The sequence below is a fragment of the Sus scrofa genome, chromosome 7 (genome assembly GCF_000003025.6).
Source record: "Sus scrofa isolate TJ Tabasco breed Duroc chromosome 7, Sscrofa11.1, whole genome shotgun sequence".
NCBI classification, from domain to species: Eukaryota; Metazoa; Chordata; class Mammalia; order Artiodactyla; family Suidae; genus Sus; species Sus scrofa.
This window is the reverse complement of record NC_010449.5, coordinates 74,634,363-74,657,487: the sequence shown is the minus strand read 5'-3', so window position 1 is coordinate 74,657,487 and position 23,125 is coordinate 74,634,363. Positions and strand designations below refer to the sequence as shown.

Genomic DNA, 23,125 nt, shown 5'->3' with positions numbered 1-23,125 from the left:
AGGCGCCCAGTGCCTCATTGTAATCTGGCTTCTTTTTTCATCTTTTCTAGGGCTGCACCTGTGGCATATGGAGGTTCCCAGGCTAGGGGTCTAATCGGAGCTACAGCTGCCATCCTACGCCACAGCCACAGCAACGTGGGATCCAAGCCATGTCTGTGACCTATACCACAGCTCACAGCAATGTCGGATCCTTAACCCACTCAGTGAGGCCAGGGATCAAACCCAAAATCTCATGGTTCCTAGTCAGATTCTTTAACCACTGAGCCATGACGGGAACTCCTAAGCTGGCTTCTTTTTATTCCTCCAGTCTGGTCTGTTGTGCCTGACCCCTAGCCATTGATAACTCTTTGGTTCTAGTCCCAGAAATCCCTTAAGCCTTAATGCAAATCAGTCAATAAACAAAGACCCTACAGGAGAACACCATTGCCAGCCCTATACCCAAATCTCCACATGGGTTCTGTTGGCAACACCTTGTAGAAGTGTTTCCACACAGAGACTGCTTGATGGCTCTAACTGAATGAGCTGAACAATGAGAAACAGCCAGTCATTCATTCATCTAGAGATGGTTCACAGTGGCATTGCCTCCAGGAAGCAGGCATCTAGATGGGATGTTTAGGGAAATACCTGCGAGGAAGGGAGGAAGATGTTGCTGAAATATTGGTTGCCTCTGTACACCAATGCCAAATAGAAATGTGGAGACAGGGTTGGAGGAAACAGAAAAAGTAGCTTTAACTGCCAAGCAAAGAGGAGAACCCAGCAGGCTTGTGCCTCAAGGACTGTTCCCTCTGCCCTGCAGAGGGAGTAGGGAGGGATCTTAGAGTTTTTGAGGACAGGGCCTGATCAGCTTGTGGACATTTTCCTGATTGGTGGGTGGTGAGGTAATTGGGAGTCGGTGTCATCAACCTTCTGGTTCCAACTGGTCTTGGGTCCATGTGCTTGTAGGCAGTATTCAGTTGACTTCTTCCACTCGGTGGGAGTTTCAGCACCAGCAAAACTGCTCCAAGGACATGGCTCAGAATATTATCTATAATCTTTGAAGAACTAACTAAAGGTCTTGGACTTTGTTGAATGGCTAAACTATTATTATTTTGTCTTGCTTGACTGTTTTCCATTTTCTCTGTATTTTCTCAGTTATCTGATTGAATTGATTCTTTGATTAATTTCTTTTTTTTTTTTTTTTTTTTTTTTTTTTTTTTTTTTTTTTTAGGGCTGCACCTGAGGCATATGGAGGTTCCCAGTTTAGGGGTGAAATCGGAGCTGCAGTGGCTGGTCTACACCACAGCCACAGCAACGCAGGCTCTGAGCCACATCTGCGACCTATATATACCACACCTTATGGCAATGCTGGATCCTTAACCCACTGAGTGAGGCCAGGGATCGAACCTGTCCTCATGGATGCTAGTCAGATTTGTTAACCACTGAGCCATGATGGGAACTCCTGATTAAAGTTTTTCTATAGATAAAAAGGCAGGTGGAGGACATGAATAGGGGTTCACTCTGGGGAGGCCTCATCGGGTCTTGCTTGGTTACAAGGGGACTCAGGAGATGCTGCGAGAGCTATCAGTCTGAGATGCAGTTGACCCCTGTGGAGGGAGGAAAGGAAGGTTGATGGAAGCTGGAGTAGACTGCTGTGCAGTTAGGGAAATCTGGTGAGGCTGTCGGCTGTTCTCGAGTCAAAATCAGCCATTAGAGGAGTCCCACATTTTCTAGAAAGGCCTGCCACAGTATACCTGTCATGTTCTGTTGTGGCTGAAAGCAGCTGGGGGAGGTGTGGCCTCCACACAACTCAGTGATGGATTTCAGAGCACCCCTTAGGGATGCATTCAGAGGGAGCTCTGAGAGGCACAATTCCTAAGAAATGATCAAGTGGGTTTATGTGTGGTGACATTTAGAATGATTCTTAGGAGGTTTGTGAGAAAGACATTCTCCTAGGAGGATCTATTGCCATTTCCTGTTAGAAGTCTCCTCTCCAGGACATTCATGCTGTAAAACATTTACTTATCACAGCCATCGGGGGTCTGGGGACTGCTGTGCATGAACCTTCTTGATCAGGGTGGGAAATGCCAACCATGCCAGCTTTAACAGAAAATCCCTCAGCCCTGTGACTACTGAGTACCTGCAACACTGGAAATGCTTTAACAACTCTGCAGTCTCTTCATTCTGCTTCCCCAGAGGTCAGACCTGGAGCCCAGGGCTGCTGACTCCTAATTCATCAGTCAATATCTTTGGATGACATTTCACCATCCTCTTCAGTTCTCATTGTTTGGTGGTGGTTCGTACCCCTGAAGACCTCAACCTGGCTTGTGATTTCACTCCAGAACCCATGAGTGTGCATCCAAAAGGAATCTTGGCCCCATGTGTGGGATGATCTGTCCACACTCTCTCCCCTTGTCTCTGCATACTTCTCATTAAAAATCTTCACCCAAATTCTCCTTTGCCCCCAGCATCCTGTCTTGATTCTAATGATGCACCTTGGCCACATCATTGCTGTTGCATTAGGCTCTCCTCTCTTCCCTCAGAGCCCCACTGAGCAGATCAACCAGGAGCTCAGCCTCGGCCTGCCCATCCTTGTGTGAGGGGACCTCATCTAGGAAGGTCAAGACCTTCAGCTTGGCCATGTATTGAGGACAGAATCATGGATGTGCATGGAACTGGCTTTTGGGCTCAGTGGCCCTAAGACATCTTCCAGCCTTTAGAATCCATAAACCTTTAGAGCTCTATTCATAGCAGAAATATACACTTCCATGTGGCACTGAACTAAATTAGAGATAATCCATTGGCTGTGGACAGGCCTGGAAGTAGTTTGATTAATTAGGGGCCAATATCATGCAGGCAGTGTACCTTCACTGCTCCTGCTGTGGCTGTACATTAGCATTCAGCTGTGGCAGAGATTTGAATAGTACCTGTTTCCCTGAAGGAAAACTTCAAGGTCTATTCATTTGCTAAGGGCTAATATTTTTCCCAGGGGATAAAGTGCTAGGCCATTAGCCCTGGACTTGGAGAGACTGTGTTCACACAGTATAAGGAGAGCCTAAGGGGATTTCCTCGCCCCTCCCTGCTTTCTCTGCACCCTCCTGGGAAGGAGTTTTGTGCTTCCCATGCTGCCTCTCTTTGGTGGGAGTGAGGGTGATGTAGTCTTTGCTCTTATGGGAAAACTTCTTCCCTATGAGACAATGAAACATCCAGCTGTAATTCAATCTTGCTCTTGCTAAAAAAAGATCAGATTATTGAGACTTTTTTTTTCTTTTTGGCCTTCACATATTTATTCTTGAGGCAAAGCACTATACAGAAACAACAACATAAAGAGAACCCATTTCCTGATACATCCAGCTGTGGCTGTGCTGTTTTCAGTGCGATATGGGAAGATGCAAGGACGTGACCGCCATGCAGCACAAACACATGCACCACCTCATGTGCGGAGGCTCCTTACAAACCCAGCTTCGTTCTTCTCCAATGGCTTCTGTTCGAGTTGTGCCTGATTTTATTACCAGTTTTCATTCAAATCCATTGGGGATGGGACGATTCTGCTTTTGCTTCTTGGCCAGGAATCGCTTGATCTTGAAAGTCTCGTGAGAAGACATGGCAAAGAACTAATTCAACTGCACATAGGATGGCGGAGAAGAGAAGAGAGCTATCGAGACTTTTTTTGGTCAAGCAAGTTAAGGATTAGGACTGGAAAGGGTAAACAGCAATGACAGGACTCTATGTTTGTAGAACTGAGCACAAGTTAGAGCCTTTTCCCACTCAGTAATTTATTGATTTTTTGTTCTCAAGTTCTTTTTGTGATTTCTTATTTTTACAGATTATACTCTATTTAAAGTCATTACAAAGTATAGGCTATATTCCATGTGCTGTACAATATATCCTGGTAGCTTATTTACTTTATTCATAGTCGTTTGTAGGTCTTAATCCCATAGCCTGATCTTGCCCCTCCCCCTTCTCTCTCCCCATTGGTCTCATCTAGTTTATTCCCTAGACATGTGAGTCTGTTTCTGTTTTGTTATATGCATTTGTTTGCCTTTTTTAAAAATTTTAGATTCTACATATAAGTGATAGAGTATTTGCCTTTGTCTGACTTATTTCACTAAACATAATACCTTTTAGGCCCATCCATGTTTTTTCAAATAGCAATTTCATCCTTTTTTTTATGGCCAACAGTCCATTGTGTATACATACCATGTTTTCTTCATCCAATCTCCTCTTGATGAACACTTCGTTTGCTTCCATATCTTGGCTATTGTAAATAATGCTGCTGTGAACACTGGGGTGCACATATTAGTGTTTCAAATTAGTGTTTTTGTTTACTTCGGATCCCTGGCCTTACTCAGTGAGTTAAGAATCCGGAGTTGCTGTGAGCTGTGGTGTGGGTCACAGATGCAGCTCAGATCCAGTGTTGCTGTGGCTGTGGCATAGGCTGGTGGCTACAGCTCCGAATGGACCCTTATGTATGATAAGAATGCAAGGTGAGGTGGCTTAAGATGTTGCCCACGCAGAGCCTCCCTTTTTTGCTTCGGATTTTGAGCCTCCCTTTTAATTCCATCATTTCTTCAGAAGGAAGGAGTACAGTCTTCCACACTTGCAGAAGCCTTGGCAATGTTCTTTCTGGGGGGCAGGGAATCCTCTAAGTGTCTGGGGGCCACAGTAAAAAGTGAAGAAGCTTTCTAACTCTGTATTGGCATGCGTGTCTCCGAGTGTGTGTACAGATGTGTTTGAGGCCAGTTGGCAAAAATCAGATCACAAAACTCCTGGGAAAAGTCCCAGGTAGTGTTTCTAGGATGTTTCAACAGCCCATATGAAAGGAAAAAAAATCACTCTCTATATATCTATATCCTTACCTAAATTTAAAGGATATGCTTTAAAAAAATTACTTGAATTTACGAGATACTTTGCCATTGGGTAGATATATTCTGGTCTAAATTTTGCCCTAACTTGGCACCTATTGACTGCTCTGACCTTCAATGTTATCATATCCTGGTTAGTGGTAAGTGGATCATCATCTATAGTTTTCCAGTAGCTTCACATTTGAGGTTGTTTTGAGCATTTCCTTCTAAACAGGAAAAAGTCCTTGGTTGCAGGTCCTAGAACTATCTTGCCTCTGTCCTCTCCTTGTGGAAGTGATAATAGCTGTGGAATAGAGCTGACAAATCCTGCTAGGAGATGCTGCCAGGTTCCAACGAAACCCACCTAAGTTCGAAGCTTTTGGTTTGCAAAGTACCTACGTATTTGATAAACCAGAAAGGGAGGCAAGCCATTGACTTAAAAGTACAAATGGCTATCAGGGTCTTTGTTACCAAGCTATTGCCTCTTGAATGGTATTGTCCCCAAGTGTGAGAGCAACTGATCCAGGAGGCAAGGGGAGTAGCCTTAAACCTCACTGCATTAGGCTGCTAGACAGAATTCGATGAGGCTCCAAGATATGCAAACACATTGCATAGCCCATAGGGCCATCTGACTCCTTGAAAACACTTTATTGAAAGAATCCTTCATTGTAAAATTTCTCCAAGAAATGTGGTCTTCTCAATTCCTTAATACATCATCGTGTTCTTTCTCAGTGGACAATGTGGACAGTATTTACTTGATTTGAATAAATGACTAGCGAATGCATAAGGAAGCTCCTTGTTAAAATGCATCAATTGATTAATGACTTGGGCAAGAATCACGTTACGGCTCTTTGCTGCATTATTAGTCATTTTACAATAATGGCTTCCTGTCACTTTAAAAGGCAATTTTCTTTATGGAAACTCAGTTATAATCACATGTGTTTGGAAAGGTTAGTTAGTTAGTGAATATGTGACTATCCTTGCCCTGTGACCATTCAGTGACTTTGGCTTTGCAGGAAAAATTTATGAAGTTTTTGAACAGGATGCCCTTGAAGAGGAATGCCTAGCAATATGTAGAATCATAGAGCTGGATGAGCCCTTAGATATTCTCCTGCCAAAACCCTTAATGTTATAAAGGAGGAAACTGAGGTACAGAGGTGACGTCATGGCTGCTCACTCTATATCAGCATGTGTTTCTCGGACACCTCTGCTGTGCCTTGTACAGCACTAGGTGCTGGGGGAAAGGCACGGCTTTGGTCTCGTTTCCCCTGTAGGTGCAAAGATTAAGCTGCACATACAAGCATTTTAAGATAGCATATGGCAATATATCAAGTGTGAGCAAGTGTGGTGCAGGCTGAGTTTTATAGCCAAGCTCCACACTGGGATCATTCCCTGTGCCAGGGTGGAAAATGGAGCGGGCTTTGAGACAGAGCAGAGCAGTGGGAACGTCATCCTGTGGTGCAACATAAAGCTGGACTGTGTGCAGCTTCCGTCCAGGTCATGTATGCAAAACTCTTGGGAGGGTCAGAAAGTCACACTTAGAACTACTGTGCCTATAAGATGAGAAAAGCCTGAAGTTCCTTCCCCATGGGATCTCCTTCCTCCTCACTCTGGCAGTGTCTTTACACATGGGAGGTCAGTACAGCATAGCAGTTAAGAGCACTGGTTCGATAACCAGATGGACTCAGATATGGGTCCCGACCTTGCCACTTTGTCATGGGATGACTTTGAGCAAATTATCTCACTTGAGTTTCATTTCCTCATCTGTAAAATGAGAATAATAATGAATGACTGCCTCACACAATTCTGTGAAGATCAATTGAGATAATGCACGAAAGTAAAACACACAGCCCGGTGTCTGACACAGAGCTATGCTTATTATGAGGATCCATTATTAATAGACCCAAATCAACTATGCTGTTAGCACATTTGCTGCTAGCAATGAGAGAGAGAGAGAATGTGTGTATGTGCTTTTATACACCATGTTCTGGCTATTTCAACCACCAAAGAGAGATCTGGGTTATGGAATCCAATTGGTTGGACAATGAATAGCTCTTTAAATGGCCCCAAGCAGCAAATGGTGTAAGGTGGAAACAAAGTACATCTCCTTTGTAAGTGGTCCTGTCATGTGTTAGCTGTTTGCCAATCCATTTCTTTTTTTCTAGGCACAAAGGAAGACTACATTTCCCAGACTCTCTCACAGGTTGGTTCAGACCCTGTGACAGCAATCTGGCCAATAAGATGTGGGAAGGAGTGATGTGCTCTACTTCTGAGTTGCACATAAATATGCCTGTGTGGTCCCCACCCTCTCCATTCTTCTGTCTTCCTCCATGGTCACATGTCCAGATGGTATAACTACTGTATAACCACAAAATGGAAAGAACATGCACCCCTGGGTCACTGCTTCCAGTAGAGTCTCCCCTTCACAACCATGCTAATGTTCAGTGAACTATTACATTACTGGAGGAACTTAGAATACATCCCTTAGATTATGTATTTGCAACAAACCATTCGTGGTCATTTCAGTGGCATTCTTCATATTTTTGCTAGCTTTTTACCTATTTGTGGCTGCCAAAGGACATTTGAACTCCTCTCTTCTGTATTTACTCAAAATTGTTGAAGAACGATGCTAACTAAATATTTTTAGCAGGGTTAAATAGCGATCTTTTGTGGTTATCTGTTTACTCCTGAACTCATATTAGATTTAGGAATGATTAGAATTGATGTTGAAGATGGTTTTATCTTATCCCCCAAACCCACATGCCTGTATCATGTAAATGAGAAAACTGCAGTTGTGGTGAGTTGCCTAGGAGAACCTGGATCACTGGTAGAAGCATTGGGAGGTGACTTTTCATTCAGCGCTCTTTCCACTGCCAAGTGCTGCCTCCAGTTATCTAATGGGGTCAGGAGGAAAGTGGGACTCAAAATAGTGAAGTTCTGTAAGGGATGTTAGAGAAAAGTAGAATCTGGGTTGTGGAAGAATTTGAGGGTAAAGGCAACAAACAGGAGGAGAGTCATGGGACTAGGTCTGTAGGAGTGGAGAGGCAACTTTGTCTAACTTCACACTGAGGTCCAAACTGGTTATGGCAGATGGCACATTCCAAAGACATATTGCATGTCTCACAAGCTCTTCTACAGGATGACCTTATCATCTCCCCATCCATCAAGCAGTAGGTGTCTAATTCCTCTCCTTTGAATTCGACTGGCCAATAACTTTCTAGTGATGAATTGAATGTGTCTGAAGTGATGTGTGTGACTTCCAAGGTTAAGTACAAAGAGGCTCTGCAGGAGTTCCCGTCATGGCTCAGTGGTTAACGAATCCGACTAGGAACCATGAGGTTGCGGGTTTGATCCCTGGCCTTACTCAGTGGGTTAAGGATCTGGTGTTGCCGTGGGCTGCAGACAAGGCTCAGGTCCTGCATTGTGGTGGCTGAGGCCTAGGCCAGTGGCTACAGCATCGATTAGACCCCTAGACTGGGAACCTCCATGTGCTGAGGGAGTGGCCCTAGAAAAGGCAAAAAAAAAAAAAAAAAAAAAAAAAAAAAAAGGCTCTGCAGTTTTTGTCTGATTCTCTTGGAACACCCACTAATGGACTATCCAGCCTCCATCTAAGAAGTACAGCTACTCTGAGCCCATCATGCTTGTGAGGCTGCATGTAGGACTCCAAAGTAGATAGTCCCAACAGAGCCCAGCCTTCCAGCCAGACATGTGAGTGACCACCTCCCCTCCCCCTGCTCCTTGGAGTCTCTAAACCATTACGTCTGCAAGCTGAATATCACTGAGTAACCTCAATGATGCCACAGGAAGCAGAAGGGTTGCCCAGTCAAACTTGATTGAATTCTTGATTGATGTAACCTGTAAGATATTATGAAATGGGTGTGGCCACAAAGTTTTGGGGAAGTTTGTTACACAGCAACAGTAAGTGGAACACTAGCTTCTCCTATGTTTATAAACATATCACTCAGGTGTGAGAGACTCATTTGCTTTGCTCTGGGGATATAAGTGCAAAGTTGCATGCCCAAGTTTTAAACAGGCTTGGACCCTGGAAGACTCGTGGATGTCACTGAGCCCCCCCAAAAGGCCAGTGAGCTTCTGTTTGCAAGTGAGTCCTTTTTGTTTTTGGCCACACTTGTGGAATGTGGAAGTTCCCAGGCCAGAGATCAGAACTGGGCCACAGCATCCACCCAAGCTGATTCAGTGACGACGCTGGATCCTTAACCTGCTGCATTGTAGGAGAACTGCAGGTGAGCCATTATAAGGCATGGCATAACTCAATGGTAAAACCATTTTCAATTCAGAATACAAATAGGAATTGATTCTAATCTGAAAAGGGAAACTAAAAACACCCCACACATTGCCACAGTGCAAAGAAGAAAGCTGATTGTGGAAGAGAGAGTAAAATACCAAGGAGCACTGACTTAGAATGTTCAGCCCAGAGAGGGAAAGAATGATACTGTCTTGCAGCCATGAATTAATCAGGCAGCATGCTCCACAAAGTCTAATAAAACAGGCTTTCTAGGAGTTCTCATTGTGGTGCAGCGAAAAGGAATCCGACTAGTATCCATGAGGATGTGGTTGGATCCCTGGCCTTGCTCAGTGGGTTAAGGAACTGGCATCGCCATGAGCTATGGTGTAGGTTACAGTCAAGTCTCAGTTCCCGAGTTGCTGTGGATGTGTCATGGGCTGGAAGGTGCAGATATGATTTGACCCCTATATGTTAAAGGTATGGCCCTAAAGAGCAAAAAACTAACAAACAAACAAATAAAACAAAACAGGCTTTCTATCTAGAATCCCTTCCAGGTATAGAAAGTTCCACAGCTTTTATGCTTGTGCTGAAGTTCTGGAAGTTAGGGCTGGGGCTGGGCACGGCATGGATTTGTGGAACGTTGTATCTCCAGAGATGACTGCAGTGGCTACTTTTGGTTCTCAGCAACTCTCCCATCAAGAAGGGAAATCTTTTTCTTCTCCCTTTTTGAATCTGCACTGACCTTGTGACTCCTTTGACAGACACAGCTTTGTGATGTTTTGGGACTTCTAAACCCAGGCATTAAGAGGGCCTAGCAGTTTCTACTTTTGCTCCCTGGAAGGAACTGGCTTTCATGAAAGAAGTCCAGCTATGCTACTCACAGGGCCATGCCAGGAGAAACTCAACTTTGCCATCCAGAGAGGCCACATGGAGGAGAACCCAAGGCCCTGGCTGACAGCCCCACCTGAATCCCAGCTGCCAGCCAATGCCAACTTTCCAGCTGTATGAGTAAAGCCATCTTCAAAATGGACTTACCAATGGCAGTCAAGTTGCCACAGCTGCCAGCCCATGGACCAGCTTACCTGCGAGATCTGCTCAAATTGAGGAATCATGAACAGATAAATGCTATTGTGGCACCATGAACTTTTGAGGGGGGTTGTTAGGTTGAGAACGATAACCAAAATAGTAGGAAGAAGGCATAGGCTGGCCTGTGCCTTGAGGGCATGGACCAGTGGAGTTCTAAAAGCAAGTGCCAGGGCAAAAGTTTAGGAGTCCAGGGACAGGCCACAGCATCGGGTTCAAAAGGGGTGGCTGAGAGACACAAAACAGATCCCAAAAGGAGAGTCTGAATCAGAAATGAGACACAGTGGAAGAACAGGGGGAAGGGCCAAGGAGAACAGGCCCAAAACCATGGTGAATGAAGCAGGTTTGGGGCTTTTTACTTGTCAGAACAAGAAGAATTTTCAGGTTTTTTTTTTTTTTTAATAACCCCTTTATAAAAGTTGTTTAAAGAATACAACTAAAGTGGGTACAAAAGCAGGCATTTCTGAAATATCTGTGAGTTACACAGGGCCTTGAAGCAAATGACCATCCCCAAGTCCGGTGGCGGGGGCAAGAGTGGTCTAAAGTACAACAGAGAAAGGTCAACCATTGTAGAACATTGGTTGTGCAGGGTAGGGTTCCCATGGAAGTTTTTTTTTTTTTTTTTTTTTTTTTTTTGCTTTTTTTTTTAGGGTCGCACCTGAGGCATACGGAGGTTCCCGGGCTAGGGGTTGAATCGGAGCTACAGCTGCTGGACTATGCCACAGCAACTTGGGATCTGAGCCGCATCTGCGACCTACACCATAGCTCACAGCAACCAGATCCTTAACCCACTGAGCAAAGCCAGGGATTGAACCTGCATCCTTTCTAACCTGCTGAGCCGCAATGGAAACTGCCCCTGTGGAGTCTTAACAGCAGAGGCAGAACAGATGATGGGGTCATACTCTACCAAGCTGTTGTTTATACAGTAAATTATGTGTGGGTGTGTGGGTCTAATTTTTTGCAAGGGCCTATCAATCCTTTGTTATCTTCATAAAGGTTTGAGTTAAAGAATCCCTCTAGGGGAGTTCCCACTGTGGCACAGCAGATTAAAGATCTGGTACTGCTGCAGCTGTGGCTCAGATTTGATCCCTGGCCCAGGAACTTCCATGTGCCATGGGTGCAGCCAAAAAAGGAAAAAAAAAAAAAAAGAATCCCTCTAGGTACTGCTATATAGAGACATAGTCAGGAGGGATCCTACTAAGGTGAAATTTATAATACTCAGTATTTGTAAAAAGCCAGGCAAGCATCACCTTTTCCAGAATTTTATCTTAATTGTGTTTATTTCCAGCTAGGTATACAATGTGGTACATTAGCATAATTGAAGTGCTCCCACCTTAAAGAAGTTGGCTTCTACCCATCTCTTGCTTCCATCACACAGTTGCCAATGTTTAAATACCATCTATTTGCATTGCTATATTCATTAAGAATGTTTTACATTTCTAGTGTCTTGCAAAAGCTGTGCTCAGGATAATGCTGGCTCTGTTCCTAAACAGAGCTGAGCCTAAGATGAAGTGTGGAATGTCCCCAGGGTGTTTCCTCTTTCTGCACCCCTCTTTATAACATTGCCCTTTTCCCGAGACATAAGAACAGCACCTCCCCCCATAATTAACCCTAGTTCTCTGATGCCCTTAGAGGTCTGCTCCCTCTGAGGACCTTAGAACACTAGCTCATCCTGATGATGAAATGTTATGTGATATACATATCTGAGTAATTTTTATTGACATAATGAAATGCTCACAATATCATATTTATTTATTTATTTATTTATTTTAGGGCTGCACCCACAGCATATGGAGGTTCCCAGGCTAGGGGTCTAATTGGAGCTGTAGCTGCCAGCCTGTGCCACAGCCACAGCAACATCCTACACAAACTGCATCTGCGACCTACACCACAGCTCACGGCAATACTGGTTTTTTAACCCACTGAGCAAGGCCAGAGAGCAAACCTGAGTCCTCATGGATGCTAGTTGGGTTCGTTAACCGCAGAGCCATGACAGAAACTTCCAATATCATTTATTTTTAAAAGAGTCTAAAACCATGCAATAGCCACTGTATCAAAAAATGTACTAGTGCACGTTATCTTGTGGCTCAGCCAATTAAGGCTCCATCATTGTCACTGCAGCAGCTCGGGTTGCTGCTGGGGCGCAGGTTTGATCCCTGGCCTGGGAATTTCCTCATGCCATGGGTGTGGCCAGAAAAAATGTAATGGGATGGAAGTTTTATTATCTTAACTGCCGACAGTAACATTCCTCTTGGGGGGAAAGTATCTGTGCTTTAGAAAATACTCTGATATAAGCCCTTGAGTTAGAGGGAAGGCCTGAGGGTAGGAGAGGTTATAGAAGCTCTAGCAACAGCAGGAAATGGCTGAACTGCTCTGGAGGAGGCCAGGAGCAGGGAAAGTGAGCAGGGAGTTACAAGGACAGCAGGGCAGATGGTGGCTGGTGGGAATTCTCTGGCAGAGAACTCTAAGAGGGCCTGACTGATGTCTTCTTTGAAGCTACTTGCTGCAGTGTGCAACTTTCCTCCTCAGGCTTCAGCTTGCAACAGGCAGAAGGTTTGATGTGAGTGGGTTTGTGTGTGTGTGCGTGCATGTGAGCAAATTCACACATGCATGGGTGTGTATGTTGGGGGGCAGGAGGCAGACCAAGTAAAGAGCAGAGATAGCATTTGTTGAGGTAAAATCTGGAACTGACTATGAAAAATAAACCCCTCAATCTAGAAATCTGAGGGATGGCTTTGAACTTCTACAACGACTGAAATGAGTCCTAGACTCATTTAACCTAGACTTCAAGATCTACAATTATACGGCTGGAAGGAAAAAATCAAATTTCTGATGAGTTATCTCAGGGTTGGGATAATTTCCTTCTCTATTATTTTCTCTACTATTATTATAGAATCTTCTCTATTATCCATGTTTTCTACAATGAGGATTTATTAGTTTTAAAGTCAGAAAAGTTATTTTTTAAAAATGTGCTCATTCTGAGCCTCCCTGGCATCAGCCATCAAGTTAGGAAGGATTTAACAAATCAATCTCACAGTGAGTGTTATGACTAATAAGGAATGAGGCTACATGAGCAGGAACACACACATTTTTTTTGCTGCGGACTCTTGGAGATGGTAGTTCCATAAGACAAAGGAATATAATTTCCAGGAGAGTAAGACAAGTATGACACAAACCAAGCAGCTCCTTATCCTACCCACCTGAAGACTGTTTCCCTTTAGCCAAAAATACGGATAAACCCTTGAAATTGAAGGAGGAACATTGTCTTTCATGAATGATGTCCAAGGAAAGAAGAGCTCTCCAAGGCCTGCAGACACTCACCTGTGGAAACTCTGGTTCTGTTTGGAAGAATTGGCACTGATATTTCCTATTGGGTCTTGAACTATCACAAATTGTTTTGTCTTGGAATTTTTTTTTATCAGTTGTTGGGAACATTACTCTTTTTTGCCCTCCAGTATGGATAAAATCCCAAATATCTTGAAGCCCAGGATTTGGGGATGTACTTTTCATGAGGGCAAGAGACCATGTTTATCTTCCCCAGCTGCATCCCTAGGACCGAGGATGAAGCCTGAGACATAGAAAAAGATGTAATAATGACTAATCATAACTACTGTTGTATTTACAAGAACAGGTCTTGTTCTAGATAATTTATTTTTTAAAACATTTTTTTGAGTGAAAATTTAAATTCTACTCTCTTAGAGAGTAGAGGCAAAGAGGGAGTGAAACAGGGGGCTCCTGTTTGGACTTGCTTAGTTCTGTAAATTATTTTTCTTCTCCTACCACGAGGATGTGGTAGAAGTCAGTAATTCCTTCAGAATTCACCTGGGAACCCCTTGGAAATGAACTATAGAGATATTTGTGCTTCTCTGCATGTGAATAAAGGTTTGGATCTCTGGAATCCCTATTCCAACTTCACACATAAGATGGATTATTTGGATCAGCTTTGGTTTGGGATTTGTTTGGAAGCATAACCGCTAAGAGGCTGGGAGGCTGAGCAGGTTCCTGAAGAGGTTGCTCCCATCCCTCAACACAAGAGGGCAGTGTTTCAACAGGCCTGAGCTTTTGAACACATCATAAAGTGTGCTTCCACTATCTTCAGCAAAAAGCCTGTTGGACTGATTATTTCAGCTCAAGAATTTAGAGTCCAGGGGAGGATGCATTTTAATGACTCCAGGGAACAGATCAAATTAAACACATTATCCCGGATTTTCTTCCCTCGCCTCCTTTCACCTGCCTTCTCTGCGGAGTCTGTCTGCGCAGTGTGGGTCTCGGCCCCTGTCCTGAATCAGCCCCTCTGCAGAGCCACAGCCTTTGCTAAGGAAGGAAGGGCCAGAAGAGATTTCCACAGCTTGTTTTGGTGTACTTTCTCCAAGGTCACCTTCCAGCAAGATAACCTTAGGAACCGCTGAAAGTTGCCTGATCAGCGGGCATGTCTACAGCTGGATAGGGAAAACCAAACCCAGACCCGAAGCTGGCCCATCCTGCTGTGGGCTACCTACCTTTCCAAGGCTTTACATAGATCATCTCTAATCTTCCTAACAGTCTTGCAAGAAAAATAGCATTGCCATGAGGCAAATGAGGAAACAAAGATATAGAGGTTAAAAAAACCTTCCCAAGGTCATGAACTATTAAGTGCTGAGCTGGGACTCAGACCAGGATGTCTGGTTCCAAAGCCTGGAAGATACATTACATTTCCCTCAAGCTAGGTCCCTACTTCCCTTATCCCTGTAAGTAGCCCGGGACACTTGACTAGAACATGAAGTGCACACACTAAATTTCCCTATTTGGGGGCAAAAGCTTAGGCTGCTCCTTTGGGCACCTTGAGTGTCAACTTCAAGTTCTTTTTAAAATTTTAATGATTTTTATTTTTTCCATTATAGTTGATTTACAGCATTCTGTCAATTTTCTACTGTATAGCAAAAAGTGACCCAGTCACACATACATATACATATATATACATTCCTTTTCTCACATTATCCTCCACCATGCTCCCACAAGTGACTAGATATAGTTCCCTGTGCCTATACAGCAGGATCTCATTGCTTATCCATTCCAAATGTAATATTCTGCCTCTATTAATTCCAGATTCCCAGTCCATCCCACTCCCTCTCCCTCCCCTTGGCAACCACAAGTCTCTTCTCCAAGTTCATGAGTTTCTTTGCTGTGGAAGGTTCATTTGTGCCATATATTAGATTCTAGATATAAGGGATATCATATGGTATTTGTCTTTCTCTTTCTGACTTACTTCGCTTAGTATGGAAATCTCTAGTTCCATCCATTCAATTTGAAGTTCTATTCACCCTCCATCTTCTGCAGCTCCTGGAATAATCTGGCATTTAATGGGTGCTCAATTCTGTGCAGATTGACTAACTTGCATTTCTGTGATCCCTTGGGTTATTTGACAGATTTACTCCTGATGCAAACATTTTTGTTTCCATCTCACCTGTTTATAGAAGTTGTTTCTGCCCAGCTTCTCATTGAAACACTCTCAGAAACTTACAAGGAAGTGTTGTATTTGCTTTCTCAACTTTATTTTCACAGATAAAATTTACAAGTGATTTTTTTTAAAAAGAGGCCGAACTAACTAATCAATCAAAACAAACAGCTGTAATCTGATTTTAGAGCAATCTGCATGATAAGAACTGACCAAGGGGAAATAATTTCCTATCACAGTGGGATAACATGCAAATGGAATTTAAACTCCAGGCTCTCTCACCTCACAGAATGTCAGAGAAGTGCCAAGCAGAATGTGTTTATGAATGGAAAAGTCAATGGTGTTATATTTTCTCTTAGGGTCGTCTCAATCTTATTTTTTGTAAAGGACAAAATAGCTCTAAACATCTCTAAATATTTCACTCCATATGGCCTGAATCCCAAACTTAAAAATATCTACCAACTGCCCACAGAGAAGGTTTTTAAAAGAAAGAAGCCATTTTATTGGACTCTCTCCTCAGAAAAATTTTCCCCTGGGTAAAATACAGGCTCCTTGCAATGTCGCTGAATCTTGCAAAGGCTGGATGCTTGTTAGCTAGCTGTGTTATGGAAGGTGTCCCACTAGGTGGAAAGTTGGACCAGAGGACCCCTGGGGAAGGTTCGGAGATTCTTGTGCATGAAGCACATGAATGGTGATTGCCTGCAGTCTTAACGTATATAATAGTATCTTACGAAGCACCAGGACCAGTGACCTGACCTGCTTGCCCTGTATCCGAGGGCTCTTCAACTTTCCCCACACCCACTTTCCAACTCCTACAAATCCAGAGAGGCCACAGGCTGTGAACAACACTTCAAAGGAAAATGAGAAACACTACAATCATTCAAAATGGGTTGCCACTGAGAGAAATGGGTTAGGAAACCGTAGCTGTGCCTAAAAACGAGAAAGCTCCATGGCTCTCTTCGCTATCTCAAAAACCAGCTGGTACACGACAGATGCAATTTTCAGCCCAAGTCCTATAATTCTTTTCAACCTGTAGCCTGCACATCGAACACCTAGCAAAGGAACAGCCAGGCTGATCCACTGATGCCTTCCTCCAAAGCCTGCAGAACACTGCACATTTGTGGTCACTCACAGGTGGGTAGAGCGGTGGCCCCCACATCAAGTGGCGCTGGACATTTCATCCACTGTCATGCTTTCCTTCACCTGTTATATTTCTTGAGCCTCTGTTGATGTGCCAGGCACTGTTGTAGGTGCTTGGGATACAGCTATGAACAAGGAAGGGAAGATTCTTACATTCTAATAGGAGAGAGAACAGTAAAATAATGAAAAAAAAATTAAAAGCCAATAGTAATAATTTCAATGAAGAAAATAAAACATGGAAGTGGGAAAGAGAGGTTCAGGATAGCTTCTTTAGTGTGGCCAGTGAGGGAAACTTCTATGAGGAGTGGACTGGATGAGAAGAAGCCAGCCACTGCTTCATTAGCACCTTATTCAGGGTACCAGTTAGGACACAGCTATAGTCATGGTTGACACGAATGGCCAAGATCCCCTCGGAATGATCCCTGCATGTGAGCCTGGAATCTAAAAAGTCATCTGGGGGAGGAAAAAAAAAAAGTGCTCTTGTCTTTCACCAACTTTGAAAAACCCATCAAGCAGCCATTTGCTCTGGGATTGCAAGTGCAAGGCCAGTATTTCAAAATCTCCCAAGCACTGGTAATTTTTCCGATTATATCTCTAAAACCCATCTGAGGGTTTTCCTCAGAGGCCAATCAAAAAAACACTCTCTGCTGATCTGAACATTTGAAAACATCGTATTATTACAGCTAACGAAAGAACAGGCCAGAAGGGGAATGACATTAGTGGTGGGATTTTAGTAACTGCCACAGCCTCAGACTCTGCCAAATGCAACTCCACCTTCTCAGCATAGGCATTCTCCTCACTGCCAATTGTTTATATTACACTGTATCCTATTCATAAAAGTAGGTGGAAAATTCTTAGTCTTGGAACATAGCTCTGAAGGAGAAACAATCAAAAGGCATCTAAAGAGAGCCCCCCTGAGACCTGGTGCTTTAGAAGAGTGACCTGCTCACCCACACATAGAGCAAAGCAGGCCTACATTCCTCTTGACCTCTCTCTTCCATCTTCTCCCTGCAGCCCTTTCATTTTAGAAGGATGCATGATCCCTGCTTTGACCTCTGCCCTGAGGTCAGTGCTCTGAGCTGGCTGCCAACCAAGCCTGTAAAGTCACCCCAAGCGATGGTTCAGCCGCCTGGAATTGAATCCTAGCCCTGCTTCTAACTAGCAGTGTGTCTAGGACCTGTAGCTTAACCTCTCCCAGCCGTAGTACCTTTGTTTTGTAAGACCTGACTTAACTGCCAGCACTCTTTGGACTGGGCTCACTGGTGAATGGTTTTCCTTGCGTTATCCAACGTTAATGGAATGGGTGTTGAGAGGGATTGTGAATCCTTTTGGGATAGTGTGGGCCAGCCTGTGTACTGACCCAGGATTCTGAAATATTCATCTCTGTGCTCTCTGTACTTTGTCATATGTCTGGACCCTTCTTCGCATTCGAATGGAAAGAGAAAGAAATGGTTAATAATCAGTTTTGTCTTTTTTTAGGGCCGCACCTGCAGCATATGAAAGTTTGAGGGCTAGGGGTTGAATTTGAGCTGCAGCTGCTAGCATCCTCATGGATACTAGTTAGGTTCTTAACCTGCTGTGACACAACAGGATTTCTGGTTAATATTCATTTTTGTTTGACTTCCAGATGAGGCTCTTAAGAATTGAAAGGAAAGTCTTTGAGGGGAGCAGAGCATAGTGTGTGCCACCACAAAGATTAGTAAGAGAGGGAGGGTGGGGCTGACGGCCATGCCTTCCTCTCCAGGAGAGAGTGTGAGGGTTGTTTGGGGTGGGGAGGGTGCAGAAATCAGAAGGTGATCCTGGACACAACTGTGAGGCAGCTGGAGGTGGTGTTAAGAAGTAGCTGACTGAGGTGAGGGCCCCCACAGATAAGAGCAATTACTGCAGACACAGAGCAGAGCACCGCCTGCTGCTTTGCTCTGCCTGTGGCTCAAACAGCAGAGGGACACCCACTGGGATCCTTGATGAGGCCAAGCCTCCACCAAACTGTCCGTGTGGGACATCTCCCACCCTTGAGACCATTTTGTAACACTAGTAAGCTCCTCCTTTATGAGACAGAACAAGGGATTGTGACTACAGAGGGGGGAATGGTGTAGAAAAAAAATACTGAGACCTGTGTGGGGCTGGGTTGAGGGGAAAACAGGCCTGTCTACTTTTGTGTAATCGATTATGATGATTGGCATTGGACCAGGAGGATGACAGTTTGAAGGAATCCAAACTTTCCCCCCAGTATTTGGAGCATAATCCAGGCAGCTTGAGAGGCAGGCAAGCAGTTGAATTTGGGGACCCAGAAACATGAGACTTTGATTAAGTGGCTTTAGGCCTTAGGTTGAATAAACATGGGTCTGTTTTTCTTTTTTTTTTTTTTAAACTTTGGGAGTTCATAGGGCATTGTTGTGATGCATGGCTGGTTTTCACAGTTATGTGATGGTCTTTTGACCATTGGGGTTGGACTAGCAGCTTAAGGCTTCAGACTTTAGTAAGCACAGTCCAATGGGATTTTGACCTAGCGGTTAATGGCAACTCAGGCAAGTAGCTGTTTTTAAACAGGCAGGGCAGCAAGGGCCAGCCTTACAAATATGCAAGAGACCCACAGGCTTCAGTAAACACAAGATGCTGAGGCGAGTTTTTGATTAGAGGGAAAAGAAAATGATTTCTTGAGTCAGCTTTTAGGTATAGGGAATGAAACAACTTCTGTTGTTGTTGTTGCTTGGCTGCAAATCTACAATCCAAGACTTGAAAAAGCAAAAGAAGGTAATTTCAACTGTCTTAAAACCATTTATGTGTCTCACTTTAAAACGATGTGCCAGATATCAATAAGCAAGGCTAATTAGGCCGCACAACGTCCCATCCTGTTGTATTTTGAAAATTAGAGGGACATTATATAATGATCATGTGGTCACTCTACCACAAGCCTGTATCCCTTTTTAATGGCTATGAACCTAATAACTGAGATTCACACCCTGAGGATAAGCTCTCAGGTACAGGCCGTGGGTGGGGCTGCTTGACAGCACTCTCCCCCACCCCCTCCCCGGGGAGGGGGAGAGGGAGGGGGGTGGAGGTCTCCTGAGGCCGCGCAGGCGTGCTGCTCACGCCCCATATTGCAGTGCGAAGCCCAGCGTCTCTGCACACGGGCCCCCGCGGCCATGTTGGATTGGAGTGCGGGGAGCTGGGGTGCCGGGCTTCTGCATCCACTCCCGGTAGCTGAGGTGTCCCCCGGAGTCCTCTGACAGGAAGAAGGCTGGTCTGAGGCTTCTGCCGGCAGCGTCCCGTGTTCAGGTCAAACTAGAGGAAGCACAAAGGAAAAATAAAAGGTTAGAGTGTATTTCTCTACTCAGATTCAATTTTTATTTCCCAGGTATTGTTAATGAGCTTTGCTGGTGACAGCAGCTTTTCAAACAATAATCTAATTCCTTTTATAGACATAGGTTATCTATTGTTTTAGGTTATCTAGTTCTTTTGAATAAATGATGGTAATTTGAGTCTTCAAGAAAGTGAGCGTTCATTTTAAGCTGTGGAATTTATTGACTATGCTATTCATTCTTTTCTTTAATTATCCTTTAATATCCCCCTTTTTGGTTTCTGATAGTGGTCGTTTGCTTTTTCTCTCTTGTTTTGCAGGTAAGTCTGACTAGAGGTTTGCTTATTATATAAAAATCTATGAAGATCTTTGAAAGGGTTTGTTAGTTTCATATTGCTGTTAGAATAAATTACCACAAACGTAGTAGCTTAAAACAACCTAAGTTTATTACCTTACGTTTCTGGAAGTCAGGAGTTCAAAATCACTCCCTTTGAGCTGTAGTTAAGGCGCTGGCAGGGTCATTGCTTCTGGAGGTTCTGAGGGGAACATCCATTTTCTTGCCTTTTTCAATTTCTAAAGGCCACCTGCATCTTTCAACTTCTTGCTTCTGTTATCACATCTCTAACTGTGATCCACCTGCCCTCTAATAAAGATGCTTGTGATTCCATTCGGCCCATCCAGGTAATCCAGGAAATCTCTCAGGCTTACAATGATCTTTAAGTAATCACACCTGTAAAAATCTTATTACCATGTAAAGTAGCTGTTCTCAGGCATCATTACTCAGCTTATTACAATCAGCTTTTAATTTCATTGCTTTTCCCAACTGTATGTCCACTTCCTATTTTACTAAATTCCAATGTTATCTCATTTCCTTCTTTTTGCTTTAGGTTAACTTGCCCTCTTTTTTCCTAGTTTCTTAAGGTGTAAGTTTAGATTTTTTTATTTGAGGTAGTTTTTCTGTATTAAAGCATTTAATGCTACACATTTCCCTCTAAACACTGCTTTAGGTACAGCTCAAAAATTTTGATATGTTGTATTTTCAGTTTCATTGAGTTCAAAAACATTAGGTCTTTGACCCGTGTGTTATTTTTAAAATGTTTTAATTTGGAGTTTTCTAGATTTATTTCTCTTGTTTATTTCTAATTAATTTTATGTGTGCTAATTTAATCCTCGTATGAATTTGAGCCTTTTAAATTTAGAGACTTATGACTCAGAGTTTTGATGGATATTCTACCTTTGAAAATGTGTGTTTTGCTGTTTTAAAAAAAGAATGTTCTGCTGTTTTGGAGTGAAGTAGTCTATCAGTATCAATTAGGTCAATCTGACTGATAATGATTTTTATCAGCCTTACTAATTTTCTGTTAACATTTTCTTTCAGTCATTGGGGCAGGCATATTCAAATCTTCAACAATAATTGTGGATTTCTCCTTTCTTTTAGTTTTGTAAGTCTTTATGGATTTTGAATCTCCATTTTTCATTCTTGGAGATGTGACCACATTAGTCATTATGTAATGTCCCTCTCTATCCCTGGTTATAGTCCGGTTAATTTTCCAAAATAGTATACAGTAGGACCAGAAGCTGTGTGGCTGATCTAGCCCTGCCGATATAACGTAACTTCATTTGCTTTTTAATGCCTTAGGTTGCAGATTTGCAACCAAGCAACAACAACAACAACAACAACAAATAGATTGTTTCACCCCTATACTTAAAAGCTGTGGCATAGGACTGAAAATGCCCCTTCACAGGATGGTGGATACTGAGTCACTGGGCAGAACCCCCATTCACTTCAGCAGTGGGATGCCAGAAACACAGGGCTCCAAAGGCAAATGGAAATTAGGATGTTTTCAGTATGTTAGATTGGAAATAAAATAAGATGTAGTGCCTGGAACTGCTGCCTTGACAGGGTTTTTAAGTTTTTTAAAAAGGAGGCATGTCTCAAATTCTACCCTCTAATTGCTGAGATGGTGTGCATAAATGACTTTCCCATCCCTTCCCCATGACATGGTGAAAATGGGGCCATAAAGGTCATGTTCTTCCAACAAAGACATAGAATGCCAGCATCATGGCAAAGCTGCAGTCAAAAAATCTCTCCCATTCTATTTGCCCTCTCTCAGATATCACTGAATCTCTGCGATGGTCTTTTGGCAATAGTAAGTAGAGGGTCTGGGATATGATTTTGTCTGGGATATCTGCTAACTGCCAAAGATTAAAGGGGTTTCTAAAACAAGTGGATGAGAGACTGATAAGCTTTGGTGTTCTCTTTGGTCTCCTCAAAAGTGAGGTGCATGTGCGTACAGTTGGACTTTTAAGATCCTAAGAGAACTACACCTATGCCAGTGGAAGAGAATTTACCTGCTGCTGCTAAAAGACTCACAGTCCTCCCCAAACAGGGATATATTTCTCTAGAAGGACTCAAAAGAATAAGAAATAAGGAGGATAGAATTTGGACTAATTTCTTTTGGCTTTTAACACAAAGAAAGATAATTTGATTTTAGACTTTAATATTTAGGGAATTTAATTTTGGAGTTGTAATTTCAACCTGGGAAATTCATGATTTGGAATATTTTTATTATTGGCATTTTATTAGAATATCTTAATGTTGTCATTTAATTTCACTGAAGAATCTCCAGTGAGCTCTTTTGGATAATGTGGCTGGACTGAATTTTGGATAGGAGATAGAATAGGGAGTGCTTGTGGCTAGTATGACTTTGAGTTTTAAAATTTATGACCAGAGTTCCTGTCGTGGCTCAGTGGTTAATGAATCCGACTAGGAACATGAAGTTGTGGATTCGATCCCTGGCTTTGCTCAGTGGGTTAAGGATCCAGCATTGCTGTGAGCTGTGGTGTAGGTTGCAGACACAGCTCGGATCCCAAGTTGCTGTGGCTGTGGCGTAGGCTGGCAGCTACAGCTCTGATTAGACCCCTAGGCTGGGAACCTCCACGTGTGCCTTGAGTGCGGTCATAAAAAGACAAAAAAAAAAAAAAAAAAAAAAAAGAAAAAAATTATGACCCATTACATAGATTTCTGGGGCAAAAATCATCAGTGTGCATAAACAGTGCCATGAAAGAATAGTGGTCAATATTGAGGGAGAAGCCTCATG

At 43.2% G+C, this 23,125-nt stretch overlaps 2 long non-coding RNA genes and 1 pseudogene across 2 annotated transcripts in view; 1 reads left to right on the top strand and 2 right to left on the bottom strand.

Annotated features, from left to right (window-relative positions):
• Nucleotides 1,431-4,263, bottom strand: LOC110261586 (annotated as a pseudogene).
• LOC110261588 lies at nucleotides 18,663-22,981 on the bottom strand. Its single transcript, XR_002345890.1, has 2 exons — nucleotides 20,476-22,981; nucleotides 18,663-20,008 (listed from the first exon to the last, which is right to left on the bottom strand). It is a non-coding gene; the product is annotated as an uncharacterized LOC110261588 (long non-coding RNA).
• LOC110261587 overlaps nucleotides 19,954-23,125 on the top strand; it is an 86,813-nt gene continuing 83,641 nt past the window's right edge. Inside the window, exon 1 of the long non-coding RNA XR_002345889.1 lies at nucleotides 19,954-20,037. This is a non-coding gene — a long non-coding RNA (uncharacterized LOC110261587). The remainder of the gene's footprint in view (nucleotides 20,038-23,125) is intronic.